The sequence below is a fragment of the Coregonus lavaretus genome (genome assembly GCF_964263955.1).
Source record: "Coregonus lavaretus genome assembly, chromosome: 18".
In the NCBI taxonomy this organism is placed as follows: Eukaryota; Metazoa; Chordata; class Actinopteri; order Salmoniformes; family Salmonidae; genus Coregonus; species Coregonus lavaretus.
The window spans coordinates 41319830-41335421 of NC_140005.1; positions in this window are offsets into that span (position 1 = coordinate 41319830).

The window sequence follows — 15592 nt, forward strand, 5'->3', positions numbered from 1 at the left end:
GGCTTGAGAGATATGGAGGGTTCAAGCCTTTAGTTGGCGCTCCCTATTTTGATTTCTAGACAAACAATCCTTTATCTGATCTTCCCTGTTTTCATTTTTGCTCCACTTTTTGGTTCGCTTCCTGTTTTTAAATTTGGTGTGGGTTTGATTGCTGTGTTAATTTAATATAAAAACCTGTTAAGACCTCTGTCACTATCTATGTCACTATCTAGAATCCAATGCTTGAGAGTAAACAGGTCCAGCTACCAGAGATTGAAGCTCTTCCTGATAGCCCATCCCTTGGATCTGAGTAGAGACCTTCTCATCTTAGCAGTGCTGGAATGGTATACACACAGTGTGGTGTCAGACTTGGCAACTCACAGTAGCTGTCCTTCATAAAATGCATTACGTGGCTACAGTATGTACAGTCGTGGTCAAAGGTTTTGAGAATTACACAAATACTAATTTTCACAAAGTCTGCTGCTTCAGTTTTGATGATGGTGATCAGATGAATTGCAATTAATTGCAAAGTCCCTCTTTGCCATGAATATGAACTTAATCCCCCAAAAACATTTCCACTGCATTTCAGCCCTGCCACAAAAGGACCAGCTGCCATCATGTCAGTGATTCTCTCGTTAACACAGGTGAGAGTGTTGACGAGGGCAAGGCTGGAGATCACTCTGTCATGCTGATTGAGTTAGAATAACAGACTGGAAGCTTTAAAAGGAGGGTGGTGCTTGAAATCATTGTTCTTCCTCTGTTAACCATGGTTACCTGCAAGGAAACACGTGCTGTCATCATTACTTTGCACAAAAAGTTATTCACAGGCAAGGATATTGCTGCTAGTAAGATTGCACCTAAATCAACCATTTATCGGATCATCAAAAACTTCAAGGAGAGAGGTTCAATTGTTGTGAAGAAGGCATCAGGGCGCCCAAGAAAGTCCAGCAAGTGCCAGGACCGTCTCCTAAAGTTGATTCAACTGCGGGATCACCACCAGTGCAGAGCTTGCTCAGGAATGGCAGCAGACAGGTGTGAGTGCATCTGCACGCACAGTGAGGCGAAGACTTTTGGAGGATGGCCTGGTGTCAAGAAGTGCAGCAAAGAAGCCACTTCTCTCCAGGAAAAACATCAGGGACAGACTGATATTCTGCAAAGGGTACAGGGATTGGACTGCTAAGGACTGGGGTAAAGTCATTTTCTATGATGAATCCCCTTTCCGATTGTTTGGGGCATCCGGAAAACACCTTGTCCGGAGAAGACAAGGTGTGCGCTACCATCAGTCCTGTGTCATGCCAACAGTAAAGCATCCTGAGACCATTCATGTGTGGGGTTGCTTCTCAGCCAAGGGAGTGGGTTCACTCACAATTTTACCTAAGAACACAGCCATGAATAAAGAATGGTACCAACACATCCTCAGAGAGCAACTTTTCCCAACCATCCAAGAACAGTTTGGTGACGACCAATGCCTTTTCCAGCATGATGGAGCACCTTGCCATAAGGCAAAAGTGATAACTAAGTGGCTCGGGGAACAAAACATTGACATTTTGGGTCCATGGCCAGGAAACTCCCCAGACCTTAATCCCATTGAGAACTTGTGGTCGATCCTCAAGAGGCGGGTGGACAAACAAAAACCCACAAATTCTGACAAACTCCAAGCATTGATTATGCAAGAATTGGCTGCCATCAGTCAGGATGTGGCCCAGAAGTCAATTGACAGCATGCCAGGGCGGATTGCAGAGGTCTTGAAAAAGAAGGGTCAACACTGCAAATATTGACTCTTTGCATAAACTTAATGTAATTGTCAATAAAAAGCCTTTGACACTTATGGAATGCTTGTAATTATACTTCAGTATACCATAGTAACATCTGACAAAAATATATCATAACACTGAAGCAGCGAACTTTGTGAAGACCAATACTTGTGTCATTCTCAAAACTTTTGACCACGACTGTGGCTTGCGAAAGTATTCACACCCCCTTGGCATCTTTCCTATTTTGTTGCCTTACAACCTGGAATTTAAATGGATTTTTTGGGGGGTTGTATCGTTTGATTTACACAACATGCCTACCATTTTGAAGATGCAAAATATTTTTTATTGTGAAACAAACAAGAAATAAGACAAAAAAACTGAAAACTTGAGCGTGCATAACAATTCACCCCCACCCCAAAGTGAATATTTTGTAGAGCCACCTTTTGCAGCAATTACAGCTGCAAGTCTCTTGAGGTATGTCTCTATAAGCTTTGCCCATTCTTCAAGGCAAAACTTCTCCAGCTCCTTCAAGTTGGATGGGTTCCGCAATCTTATTTTTTTTCTTATATATATATTTCTTTTGTGATTTAGTAGACGCTTTTATCCAGAGTGACTTATAGGAGCAATTAAGGTTAAGTGTCTTGCTCAAGGGCACATCGACAGATTTTTCACCTAGTCGGCTCGGGGATTAGAACCAGCAACCTTTCGGTTACTGGCACAACGCTCTTAACCACTAAGCTACCTGCCGCCCTTTAAATCATACCACAGATTCTTAATTGGATTGAGGACTGGGCTTTGACTAGGCCATTCCAAGACATTTAAATGTTTCCCCTTAAACCACTCGAGTGTTGCTTTAGCTGCCATTTTTTAGAATTCTTTGAAACTAGTTATTTCACCTCACCAATTTGGACTATTTTGTGTTTGTCCATTACATGAAATCCAAATAAAAATTCATTTAAATTACAGGTTGTAATGCAACAAAATAGGAAAAATGCCAAGGGGTTGAATACTTTGCAAGGCACTTTATGTTTGCTGCATTCATTTAATCACTAACAATTTGTTATGACCTACAGTATTTGCCACTGTTTGCAATCATCAGGGCCAGCTTAACAGTGGCCAGGTCCCAATGTCAGGGATCAAAGCTCTTCCTGACAGCCCATCCCCTGGATCCAAGGAGTGACCCTCAACTCAGCAATACTGAAATAGTACAATTTACTTTGCCACACAGAGTGCTGTTACTTCCTTTGGAAACAGTAATATACTGCAAGTGATAGACATTCAGAGATCAGAACATCTTCTTTGCTTAGAGGTTTACTCAGAAGTTGTTTTGACTCACTAAAACAAAATGTGGCATCAATACTTGAATGTTCTTTTAACTGTTTTTTGGTAATTGAAAGTGATTTCCTTTCTATTGGGCACCATTTTCTATTGGGGTTCCCCACTGGACAGCTGTTATCTGGCATGTCTTAAAAGTAATCTATCTCTCCTCATTTCACTTGAAATGGTTATCAGGGGGTCATCATCAGGTCATGGGGCTCTGGCCACATCCTCCCCCAGCTCTGACTGGTTGCTACCTGCCCCAGCAACCGATCTGCCGAATGCATTATCGGGGGCAAACTACCCACCCTCCAAGACACATACAGCACCCGATGTCACAGGAAGGCCAAAAAGATCATTAATGACATCAACCACCCGAGCCACTGCCTGTTCACCCCGCTATCATCCAGAAGGCGAGGTCAGTACAGGTGCATCAAAGCTGGGACCGAGAGAATGAAAAACAGCTTCTATCTCAAGGCCATCAGACTGTTAAATAGCCATCACTAGCACATTAGAGGCTGCTGCTGCCTATTGAAATCACTGGCCACTTCAAGAAATGGAACACTAGTCACTTTAACAATGTTTACAGTCACTTTAATCATGTTTACATATCTTGCACTACTCATCTCATATGTATATACTGTATTCTATTCTATAATATTCTACTGTATCTTAGTCCATGCCGCTCTGTCATTGCTTGTCCATATATGTATATTTTCTTAAATTCCATTCCTTACTAGTTTTGTGTGTATTGGGTACATGTTGTGAAATTGTTAGATATTACTTGTTAGATATTACTGCACTGTCGGAGCTAGAAGCACAAGTATTTCGCTATACACCCGCTATAACATCTGCTAAACACGTGTATGTGACAAATAACATTTGATTTGATTTTATTAGCAGGGCCTGCCTGACTCATAAAGCTTGCACACAGTAATAATTGTTTGTAACAATAATAAAGGAATACAGTGAGGCCCAGTGTGTTTACAACGTCTCTAAGAGCTTTCCACATCTGGATTGTGCAACATTCGCCCATTATTATTTTCAGAATTCTTCAAGCGCTGTCAAATTAGTTGGTGATCATTGCTAGAGAACCATTTTCAGGTCTTGCCATTGATTTTCAAGCAGATTTAAGTCAAAACTGTAACTCGGCCACTCAGGAATATTCACTGTCTTCTTGGTAAGCAACTCCAGTGTAGATTTGGCCTTGTGTTTAAGGTTATTGTCCTGCTGAAAGGTGAATTCATCTCCCAGTGTCTGGTGGAAAGTAGACTTCACCAGGTTTTCCTCTAGGATTTTGCCTGTGCTTAGCTCCATTCTGTTTATTTGTTATCCTGAAAAACTCCCCAGTCCTTAATGATTGTAAGCATACCCATAACATGATGCAGCCACCACTATGCTTGAAAATATGGAAAGTGGTACTCAGTAATGTGTTTAATTGGATTTTCACCAAACAAAACACTTTGTATTTAGCACAAAAGGTGAATTGCTTTGCGATCTTTTTTTGCAGTATTACTTTAGTGCCTTGTTGCAACAGGATGCATGCCATGGAATATTTTTTATTATGTACAGGCTTCCTTCTTTTCACTCTGTCAATTAGGTTAGTATTGTGGAGTAACCAGTAGCGGTGCGTGGGTAAAATCACTGGGGAAGCCAAGAAACAAAAACAATAATTTATTACAACCTATCTGTTGTGATAATTGCGTTGTTTGCTCTATAACCTGTTAGTTCATATGGCTTGCGACGGTGATATATAGGCCTAAAGGCCGAGACAATAAGAAGACGAAGTGGCAGAATAAATTCAACCACACCTTTGTTTCATCACAAAACCTGGTGAAGTCCACAAAGCATATTGCATATACAGTGAGGGAAAAAAGTATTTGATCCCCTGCTGATTTTGTACGTTTGCCCACTGACAAAGAAATGATCAGTCTATAATTTTAATGGTAGGTTTATTTGAACAGTGAGAGACAGAACAACAACAACAAAATCCAGAAAAATGCATGTCAAAAATTTTGTAAATTGATTTGCATTTTAATGAGGGAAATAAGTATTTGACCCCCTCTCAATCAGAAAGATTTCTGGCTCCCAGGTGTCTTTTATACAGGTAACGAGCTGAGATTAGGAGCACACTCTTAAAGGGAGTGCTCCTAATCTCAGCTTGTTACCTTTATAAAAGACACCTGTCCACAGAAGCAATCAATCACTCAGATTCCAAATTCTCCACCATGGCCAAGACCAAAGAGCTCTCCAAGGATGTCAGGGACAAGATTGTAGACCTACACAAGGCTGGAATGGGCTACAAGACCATCGCCAAGCAGCTTGGTGAGAAGGTGACAACAGTTGGTGCGATTATTCGCAAATGGAAGAAACACAAAATAACTGTCAATCTCCCTCGGCCTGGGGCTCCATGCAAGATCTCACCTCGTGGAGTTGCAATGATCATGAGAACGGTGAGGAATCAGCCCAGAACTACACGGGAGGATCTTGTCAATGATCTCAAGGCAGCTGGGACCATAGTCACCAAGAAAACAATTGGTAACACACTACGCCGTGAAGGACTGAAATCCTGCAGCGCCCGCAAGGTCCCCCTGCTCAAGAAAGCACATATACAGGCCCGTCTGAAGTTTGCCAATGAACATCTGAATGATTCAGAGGAGAACTGGGTGAAAGTGTTGTGGTCAGATGAGACCAAAATTGAGCTCTTTGGCATCAACTCAACTCGCCGTGTTTGGAGGAGGAGGAATGCTGCCTATGACCCCAAGAACACCATCCCCACCGTCAAACATGGAGGTGGAAACATTATGCTTTGGGGGTGTTTTTCTGCTAAGGGGACAGGACAACTTCACCGCATCAAAGGGACGATGGACGGGGCCATGTACTGTCAAATCTTGGGTGAGAACCTCCTTCCCTCAGCCAGGGCATTGAAAATGGGTCGTGGATGACTATTCCAGCATGACAATGACCCAAAACACACGGCCAAGGCAACAAAGGAGTGGCTCAAGAAGATGCACATTAAGGTCCTGGAGTGGCCTAGCCAGTCTCCAGACCTTAATCCCATAGAAAATCTGTGGAGGGAGCTGAAGGTTCGAGCTGCCAAAAGTCAGCCTTGAAACCTTAATGACTTAGAGAAGATCTGCAAAGAGGAGTGGAACAAAATCTCTCCTGAGATGTGTGCAAACCTGGTGGCCAACTACAAGAAACATCTGACCTCTGTGATTGCCAACAAGGGTTTAGCCACCAAGTACTAAGTAATGTTTTGCAGAGGGGTCAAATACTTATTTCCCTCATTAAAATGCAAATAAATTAATAAAAATGTTGACATGCGTTGTTCTGGATTTTTTGTTTGTTATTCTGTCTCTCACTGTTCAAATAAACCTACCATTAAAATTATAGACTGATCATTTCTTTGTCAGTGGGAAAACATACAAAATCAGCAGGGGATCAAATAGTTTTTTCCCTCACTGTAACAAACAGTTGCATGACCTACAGCATGGTCAAGCAAGATAATGTTTCCTACATTTTCGGACTACTAAACAACTGTTGACTTAGAACCACAGAGAGTTACCGCAAGTCGCAAAGAAAACAGGAGCTGCCTCCACTATTCCAGCACCATTTCAACTTCAACATTTCAGCATCATCAAATCACCTATGCTTAGTCTAATACAGTGACAACTAAAAGATACCAAAAACAATTTAGTCCAATCAATGTAAGCTAAATATGATGTGGCTGCCCATGGTTCTGATTTATTTGTGTGTGTGTGTGTGTGTGTTGGGGGGTACAGTTTTGGAGATATGTGTGCTAGACAGACAGACTACCCAGACACCTGTGTTTTTGTACAATGTGCAAAGTAATGGAGTAAAGCTGTGATGATGGAGGCATCTGTTGCATCTTTAAAAATCTCAGAACATGGCCTCCAACTGCACTTTGAGTCACATTTCTTCTGTTCACCATGTTCCTTAATTGGTAGAGTTCCCATTTCTCCATTGGATGTTGTCTTGTAGAACTCCCTGTAAATAAGGTCAGTAAAGTTCATTCCGCAGTGGAAGTCTGCAACAGCAGGCAGTAAGCCTTCCACTTTGTCCATGGGTTAAAGGGCATTTTTCAAATGTCCAATTGCTGTATTTGCATTTTGTTTTGACAACTGATCACCTGTTAATATTAACTTCACAAGTGGGGTCTGAGCGGTCTTGCCATCTGCTTCTATGGAAGAATATGGGACTTAACGTTCATTAAGTAGCTTGATTGTCCTTATCATGTCTTTTGACTGTCTTTCATCTTCATCCAGATATCTGATTTCCTTGCCATTACATCGGAGTATTTGTAAGGTAAGTACCATTTAACGTTAGACTTGTAGTGCTCAAATTGTGGTAACTGTCTCACAATGACACATCCCACAAACTCTTTTAATTAGTTCCTGAAGTATTGTATGTCTTCAGTGTTTGGCACAAATTCTGATCTATAGGAACTTCAAGGACTAATCTGGAGACCTGTTGTGGGAGGTGATCTGCACCAACACGTTCCTGAGATGCGATCGTTATGATCCACGGTAGTCCTTTTTTTATGTTCTAGTGAAATTATGTGAGGTGTTACGCTCCTGTCGAAGTTGTCAATTGTACGTTTATATGGATTTATCTGTGCATAGGCCTATGAAAGGAGCACATAAACAAATGTTGCTTATTCCCTCGAATGCCCAATATCAGACGAATCTAGCTGCACATTACAGCCAAAAGGATAGTTCATGATTTTGGATGTTATTTCATTCATACCATTTGAACATTGTTCAGTTGAGAGGGTCTCTCCTCGGATCCAGGGGATGGGCTGTCAGGAAGAGCTTTGATCCCTGACATTAGGACCTGGCCACTGTCAATCTGACTCTGATGATTGCAAACAGTGGCAACGAGGTCCAAAACAGTTATCCGTGATTAAATGAATGCAGCAAACATACAGTGCCTTCAGAAACTTTTCACACCCCTTGATATTTTCCACATTTTGTTTTGAGATGTTTTGTCACTGGCCTACATACACACAATACCCCATAATGTCAAAGTGGAATTATGTTTTTTTACAAATTGATTAAAAATGAAAAGCTGAAATGTATTGAGTCAAGTAAATATTCAAACCCTTTGTTATGGCAAGCCTAAATTGGTTCAGGAGTAAAAATGTGCTTAACAAGTCACATAATAAGTTGCATGAACTCACTCTGTGTGCAATAATAGTGTTTAACGTGATTTTTGAATGACTGCCTTATCTCTGTACCCCACACATGCAATTATCTGTCACGATCGTCGTATTGAATAGACCAAGGCGCAGCGTGATGAACGGACATGGTTAACTTTATTATCTGTAGTGATAATAGAAACAACAATCAACAAAACAAGAAACGACTCGTGAAGTCCACGGTAACAATGACCAACACGGAACAAGATCCCACAAACACAAAGGGAAAACAGACAGTTTAAATATGGCTCCCAATCAGAGACAACCAACGACAGCTGACACTCGTTGCCTCTGATTGGGAGTCACTCTGGCCAACATAGAAATAAACACAACAGAAAGAACACACCCTGGCTCAACATATAGAGTCCCAGAGCCAGGGTGTGACATTATCTGTAATGTCCCTCAGTCAAGCAGTGAATTTCAAACACAGATTCAACCCCAAAGACCAGGGAAGTTTTCAAATGCTTCGCAAAGAAGGGCACCTATTGTTAGATGGGTAAAAACTCAGTTGCCGGACAGGGTAAAAACTTGTTAGACGAGTAAAAACTTCCTCTCAGGAAGGAAACCACTCAGGGATTTCACCGTGAAGCCAATGGTGACTTTAACACAGTTATAGAGTTTAATGGCTGTGATAGGAGAAAACTGAGGATGGATCAACAACTTTGTATTTACTCCACAATACTAACCGAAATGACAGAGTGGAAAGAAGGAAGCCTGTACAGAATAAAATATTCCAAAACACGTATCCTGTTTGCAATAAGGCACTAAAGTAAAACAGCAAAAAAAATGTTGCTAAGAAATTATCTTTATGTCCTGAATACAAAACATTATCTTCGGGAAAAATCCAACAGCACACATCACTGAGTACCACTCTTCATATTTTAAAGCATCGTGGTGGCTGCATCATGTTATGTGTATGCTTGTCATCGTCCAGGAATAAAGAGTTTTTTAGGATAAAAAGAAGCACAGGCAAAATCCTAGACGAAAACCTGGTTCAGTCTGCTTTCCAACAGACACTGGGAGACAAACACATCTTTCAGCAGGACAATAACCTAAAACACAAGGCCAAATAGAGTATACACTGAAGTTGCTTACCAAGACGACATTGAATGTTCCTGAGTGGCGAGCTGACAAGGTGAAAAATCTGTTGATGTGCCCTTGAGCAAGACACTTAACCCTAATTTGCTCCAGGGGCGTCGTACTTCATGACTGACCCTGTAAAATAACACATTTTACTGCACCTATCCAATGTATGTGACAATAAAATCTTTAAAAATATATATTTGTACAGTTTTGACTTAAATCGGCTTGAAAATCTATGGCAAGACTTGAAAATGGCTGTTTAGGAATGATCAACAACCAACTTGACAGAGTTTGAAGAATTAAAAAAAGAATAACGTGCAAATATTGTACAATCCAGGTGTGCAAAGCTCTTAGAGACTTATTCAGAAAGACTCACAGCTGTAATTGCTGCCGAAGGTGCTTCTGCAAAGTACTGACTCGGGTGTGAATACTTACAGTGCATTCGGAAAGTATTCAGACCCCTTGACTTTTTCCACATTTTGTTACGTTACAGCCTTAATTCTGAAATGGATGAAGTCGATTTTTTTCCTCATCAATCTACACACAATACCCCATAATGACAAAGCAAAAACTGAAATATCACATTTACATAAGTATTCAGACCCTTTACTCAGTACTTTGTTGAAGCACCTTTGAAAGCGATTACAGCCTCGAGTCTTCTTGGATATGACGCTACAAGCTTGGCACACCTGTATTTGGGGAGTTTCTCCCTTTCTTCTCTGCAGATCCTCTCAAGCTCCGTCGATCGGGTTCAAGTCCAGGCTCTGGCTGGGCCACTCAAGGACATTCAGAGACTTGTCCCGAAGCCACTCCTATGTTGTCTTGGCTGTGTGCTTAGGGTTGTTGTCCTGTTGGAAGGTGAACCTTCGCCCCAGTCTGAGGTCCTGAGCACTGTGGAGCAGGTTTTCATCAAGGATCTCTATGTACTTTGCTCCGTTCATCTTTGCCTCGATCCTGACTAGTCTCCCAGTCCCTGCCGCTGAAAAACATCCCCACAGCATGATGCTGCCACCACCATGCTTCACATTAGGAATGGTGCCAGGTTTCCTCCAGACGTGACGCTTGGCATTCAGGCCAAAGAGTTCAATCTTGGTTTCATCAGACCAGAGAATCTTGTTTCTCATCGTCTGAGAGTTCTTCAGGTGTCTTTTGGCAAACTCCAAGCAGGCTGTCATGTGCCTTTTACTGAGGAGTGGCTTCCATTTGGCCACTCTACCAAAAGGCCTGATTGGTGGAGTGCTGCAGAGATGGTTGTTCTTCTGGAAGGTTCTCCCATCTCCACAGAGGAACTCTGGAGCTCTGTCAGAGTGACCATCGGGTTCTTGGTCACCTCCCTGACCAAGGCCCTTCTCCCCCGATTGCTCAGTTTGGCCGGTCGGCCAGCTCTAGGAAGAGTCTTGGTGGTTCCAAACTTCTTCCATTTAAGAATGATGGAGGGCACTGTGTTCTTGGGGACATTTAATGCTGCTGAAATGTTTTGGTACCCTTCCCCAGATCTGTGCCATGACACAATCCTGTCTCGGAGCTCTTCGGACAATTCCTTCGACCTCATGGCTTGGTTTTTGCTCTTACATGCACTGCCAACTGTGGGACCTTACATAGACAGGTGTGTGCCTTTCCAAATCATGTCCAATCAATTGAATTGACCACAGGTGGACTCCAATCAAATTGTATCTCAAGGATGATCAATGGAAACAGGATGCACCTGAGCTCAATTTTGAGTCTCATAGCAAAGGGTCTGAATACTTATATAAATAAGGTATTTCTATTGTTTATTTGTAATACATTTGCAAACATTTCTAAAAACCTGTTTTCACTTTGTCATTATGGGGTATTTTCTGTAGTTTGATTAGGAAAAAAAATCATTTAATCCATTTTAGAATAAGGCTGTAACGTAACAAAATGTGGAAAAGGTCAAGAGGTCTGAATCCTTTCCGAATGCACTGTATTTCTGCGTTTCATTTTCAATAAATGTTCAATAATTTCTAAAAACATGTTTTCACTTATCGGGTATTGTGTGTAGATGGGTGAGAAAATAAATTATTTCATCCATTTTGAATTCAGGCTGTAACACAACAAAATGTGGAATAATTCAAGGGGTATGAATAGTTTCTGAAGGCACTGTACCCGCAAGTGTTGTGATTGGCTGTGATATTCGCCTATTGATTTCTCCCACCGGAACAGCACCTGTTGTCAAAATGGGAAAGCTGTTTTGACTTTGTGGCTGAGTTATCTTGTGGAAACCGGGTCAAGCTGCTCGCCCACACGATGCCATACACGTTGTCTGCCATCTGCCCGATACAATTGAAACTGAGATTCATCAGTGAAGAGCACAGTTCTCCAGTGTGCCAGTGGCCATCGAAGGTGAGCATTTGCCCACTAAAGTAGGTTACGACGCCGAACTGCAGTCAGGTCAAGACCCTGGTGAGGACGACGAGCACGCAGATGAGCTTCCCAGAGAAGGTGCTTAGGGTTGTGGTCCTCTGTAGCTCAGCTGGTAGAGTACGGCGCTTGTAACGCCAAGGTAGTGGGTTCGATCCCCAGGACCACCCATACAAAACAAAAAACTAAAAATTATGCATGCATGACTGTAAGTCGCTTTGGATAAAAGCGTCTGCTAAATGGCTTATTATATTATTATATTATAAGGTTTCTGACAGTTTGTGCAGAAATCTTCGGTTGTGCAAACTCACAGTTTCATCAGCTGTCCGGGTGGCTGGTCCTGGGCTGTGGAGGTCCTGGGCTGGCGTGGTTACATGTGGTCTGCGGTTGTGAGGTCGTTTGGACGTACTGCCAAATTCTCTAAAATGACGTTGGAGGCGGCTTATGTTAGAGAAATTAGCATTCAATTATCTGGCAACAGCTCTGGTGGACATTCCTGCAGTCAGCATGCCAATTGCACACTCCCACAAAACTTGATACATCTGTGGCATTGTGTTGTGTGACAAAACTGCACATTTTAAAGTGGCCTTTTATCGTCCCCAGCACAAGGTGCACCTGTGTAATGATCATGCTGTTTAATCAGCTTCTTGATATGCCACAACTGTCAGGTGGATGGATTATCTTGGCAAAGGAGAAATGCTCACTAACAGCGATATCAACAAATTTGTGCACAAAATGTAAGAGAAATAAGCTTTTGTGTGTATGGACAATTTCTGGGATCTTTTATTTCAGCTCATGAAACTTGGAACCAACACTTTACATGTTGCATTTATATTTTTGTTCAGTGTATTACCATTGATTTCTCCACTTTCAATTTAAATAAATTGCAGACTGTCGGCCACACTTAATACACTAAACTTTTACCATAGCCTGTAGCTAAACACGCCAAAACATCTGTTTACTTTAGTAGAGTGTTCAAGAGAAGCAGTTGTAATGTCTTCATCGACTCGATTTTCTGTATAGAGCACACTTCTGGCAAAACATAATTCCATTTTTCTTCAATTTTCTGCAATGTTGCAAACTAGCTAGCATACGGAACAACCGTCCTACCCGGCCGGCTGCCGAGGGGAGAACGGCTCATAATAATGGCCGGAACGGAGCAAATGGAAAGGCATCAAACACCTGGAAACCATGTGTTTGATGCATTTGTTACCATTTCACTTATTCCGCTCCAGTCATTAGAACGAGCCTGTTCTCCCCAATTAAGGTGCCACCAACCTCCTGTGGTGTGGGAGGAGGGTTCTTGAAATGTAACATTCAATCAAAATCTTGCTGCTGGGAGGCAGCGGACCATTCAAACCGTTTTTGCAATACAAAATCCTCCAGACCCCCAAGGGGGGCGTGACAATGACGTGATTTTGGAGGTATGGCAACGCGAGACTACACCTATCCTAACTGCCATTGGTAATAGAACAGTGACTGTGTATGTGTTCACAGATGCATCTATGGAGCCAGCACTTGGAGACTTACAAGATGATGTGATGAAGTCCAGACTGACAGACGGGCTTGATACTGATGTCTCTAAATGGAGAGAGACCTGGCACTCGGCATGACAATTTTACTAGACACAACTTTTTCTTGTCTTTTTTTAAATTATTGAATTGAATGGTCTCAGTCAATATTGGGAGGGAGAAACCCTGTATATTCTGCACCAGGATCAGGGAACTCCTGTTGTATCTGGGACACCACACAGGAAGGTCTGACCACTCTGACATGTTTACCAAAGTGGCCCCATTACCACCAGACAAAATGCCAATAGACACAGTATTTGTATCTGCAGGGAATGACAATGAAAGGTGAAAGGTGCACATTGTTATATTAGCTGAACACTGCTTCTATGGTATTATGTAAAGGGTTGTTTATTCTGCATGGACCTGTTATTACATTTGAAAGTTATCAAAACACTTACTTTAGAATATCTAGATAAACTACGCAATTGCATTCTTCTCATATTACTCTGTAGGCTACTGACCTATTCAAAGCTTCCTCCGGCATCTCACAATAAATTAGTCTGTAGTTATTGAACTCAACCGATATCAAACCATACCCCCAAGCCAACTCACATTCTAAGAAATATGACCTATAATTACTTACAATATGAGTGAAATTGTTTTCCTTCCAAAAAATAATTTTCCTCATCCTCCTCTAGACCGCTGATTGGACAGCTCATCCTCCTCATGACATCATACTCTATTAGGAAATAGCAAGCATTTTTTAAACGGTCTGTTCATAGAATTTAGATACAAGTTTGAGGTGGGATTTTTTACGTGTTTTTTCTCCAATTTATGCTTTGGCCACACATACGAGTATAGGATAAGTCAACAACATTAATTGGGTATGAGTTAACAGAGTATTAACTTCTAAAAGTTAGATTTCCACAGGACAGTTACTTTAATTGTTTCAATCGAGGGAAAAACGAGTGAGATTTTCCCATTTACATTAGTGTAGCCAAGCTAAGTAGCTAGCTAGCTAGCTCACTTCTGTATGCAAGTCAATGAGAACAAGATGGCATTTTGGAAGATTTAATATTTTCCATTATAAATGTTTTGGCTCTCAAATGTTTTTTTTTGTTTTTTTGTTTTGTTTTTTTTACAAATGAGGGCTCATATTGAGTGTATTTACATGTGTACATATGAGCCACGCTCATGATATATATTTCACATTACTTTTTATGACAATTGTATCTAATGGTCGCATGCTAGTTGCTAACCGCTAGCTTAGTGATAGGTGATAGCTAGCCTTCCATTTTGTCCTAGCTAGCTATTTCTTGCTTCTGTTATTGTTAGCTATCCATTGGTTTTTATTACATTTAATACCCAGGCCTAAAAGGAATTTTAATGTATTTGAAAATGTAGGAACATTTGCTATTGGAATAACACTTTTCTACCAAGAGATTATTTTTCGGCTGTCAGAGTTAATCAGTTAACTTTAATTACATTTCTGTAATTTTAGTGCGCAAATTTTTTTGCATGATTAATCGCATGGTCTGAAAGCGTTAAAAATACCCTGAAAACCTCAAAAATACATTATCTATACAGCTAAAAACTACAATGCCATGTCAAAATAAATTGACATTGAGGATTAAAAAGTGTGCTTTATCAATTTACCAGATTTTGCTATCCGTTACTTTGAACAAAATCAAGACGTCAATATTCTTGTAATGCAATTTGAGCAGAATTTTGTATATGCGATTAACTCAATAATATTTTTTAAACGTTTGATAATTGAACAATCAATATTATGAGATTGAGGGAAATGTATAATAGAAGAGAAACCCAGTGGTGGCCCTCTTTGTCTAATGTTCAAGACATTGGCTTCTCCCATGGGAGACCCGGATTGGGTACATAGTAGGTCATGAGATGCTACCTGAGCCCATCCAAGAGGTGGCCTATCATGTACCCATTCAAGGGGTCTCACCTGAGCCTGCCCAAGTGGCCTACTCTGCCACTCCTACACTGCTCCTGACCAACAAGTGGTCCTAACATGGGGAGGTGGCCCACAAATGCCAGTTTATCACTGTAAACGCCTACCAGGGTCCCAAACCAGAAAGCCACAGAAGGGCCACTTTAGCCATTAGATTAGTCAGTAAAGTAAAGGACTGCATTGAGCTTTTACCAATTAGAAATGTGCTATACACATTTGGGGCAGCTGTACAAAAATCCCTCCGAGTGGAGCAGCGTACTGCTGAGATGGACTTGATCAAGCAAGTGGATTTCACCTGTCACTAATTATCAGGACTTCCCCGATAGGCTCATCTATTAATAGAACAAAGAGTGATGGGCTGGCTCAACTTCAG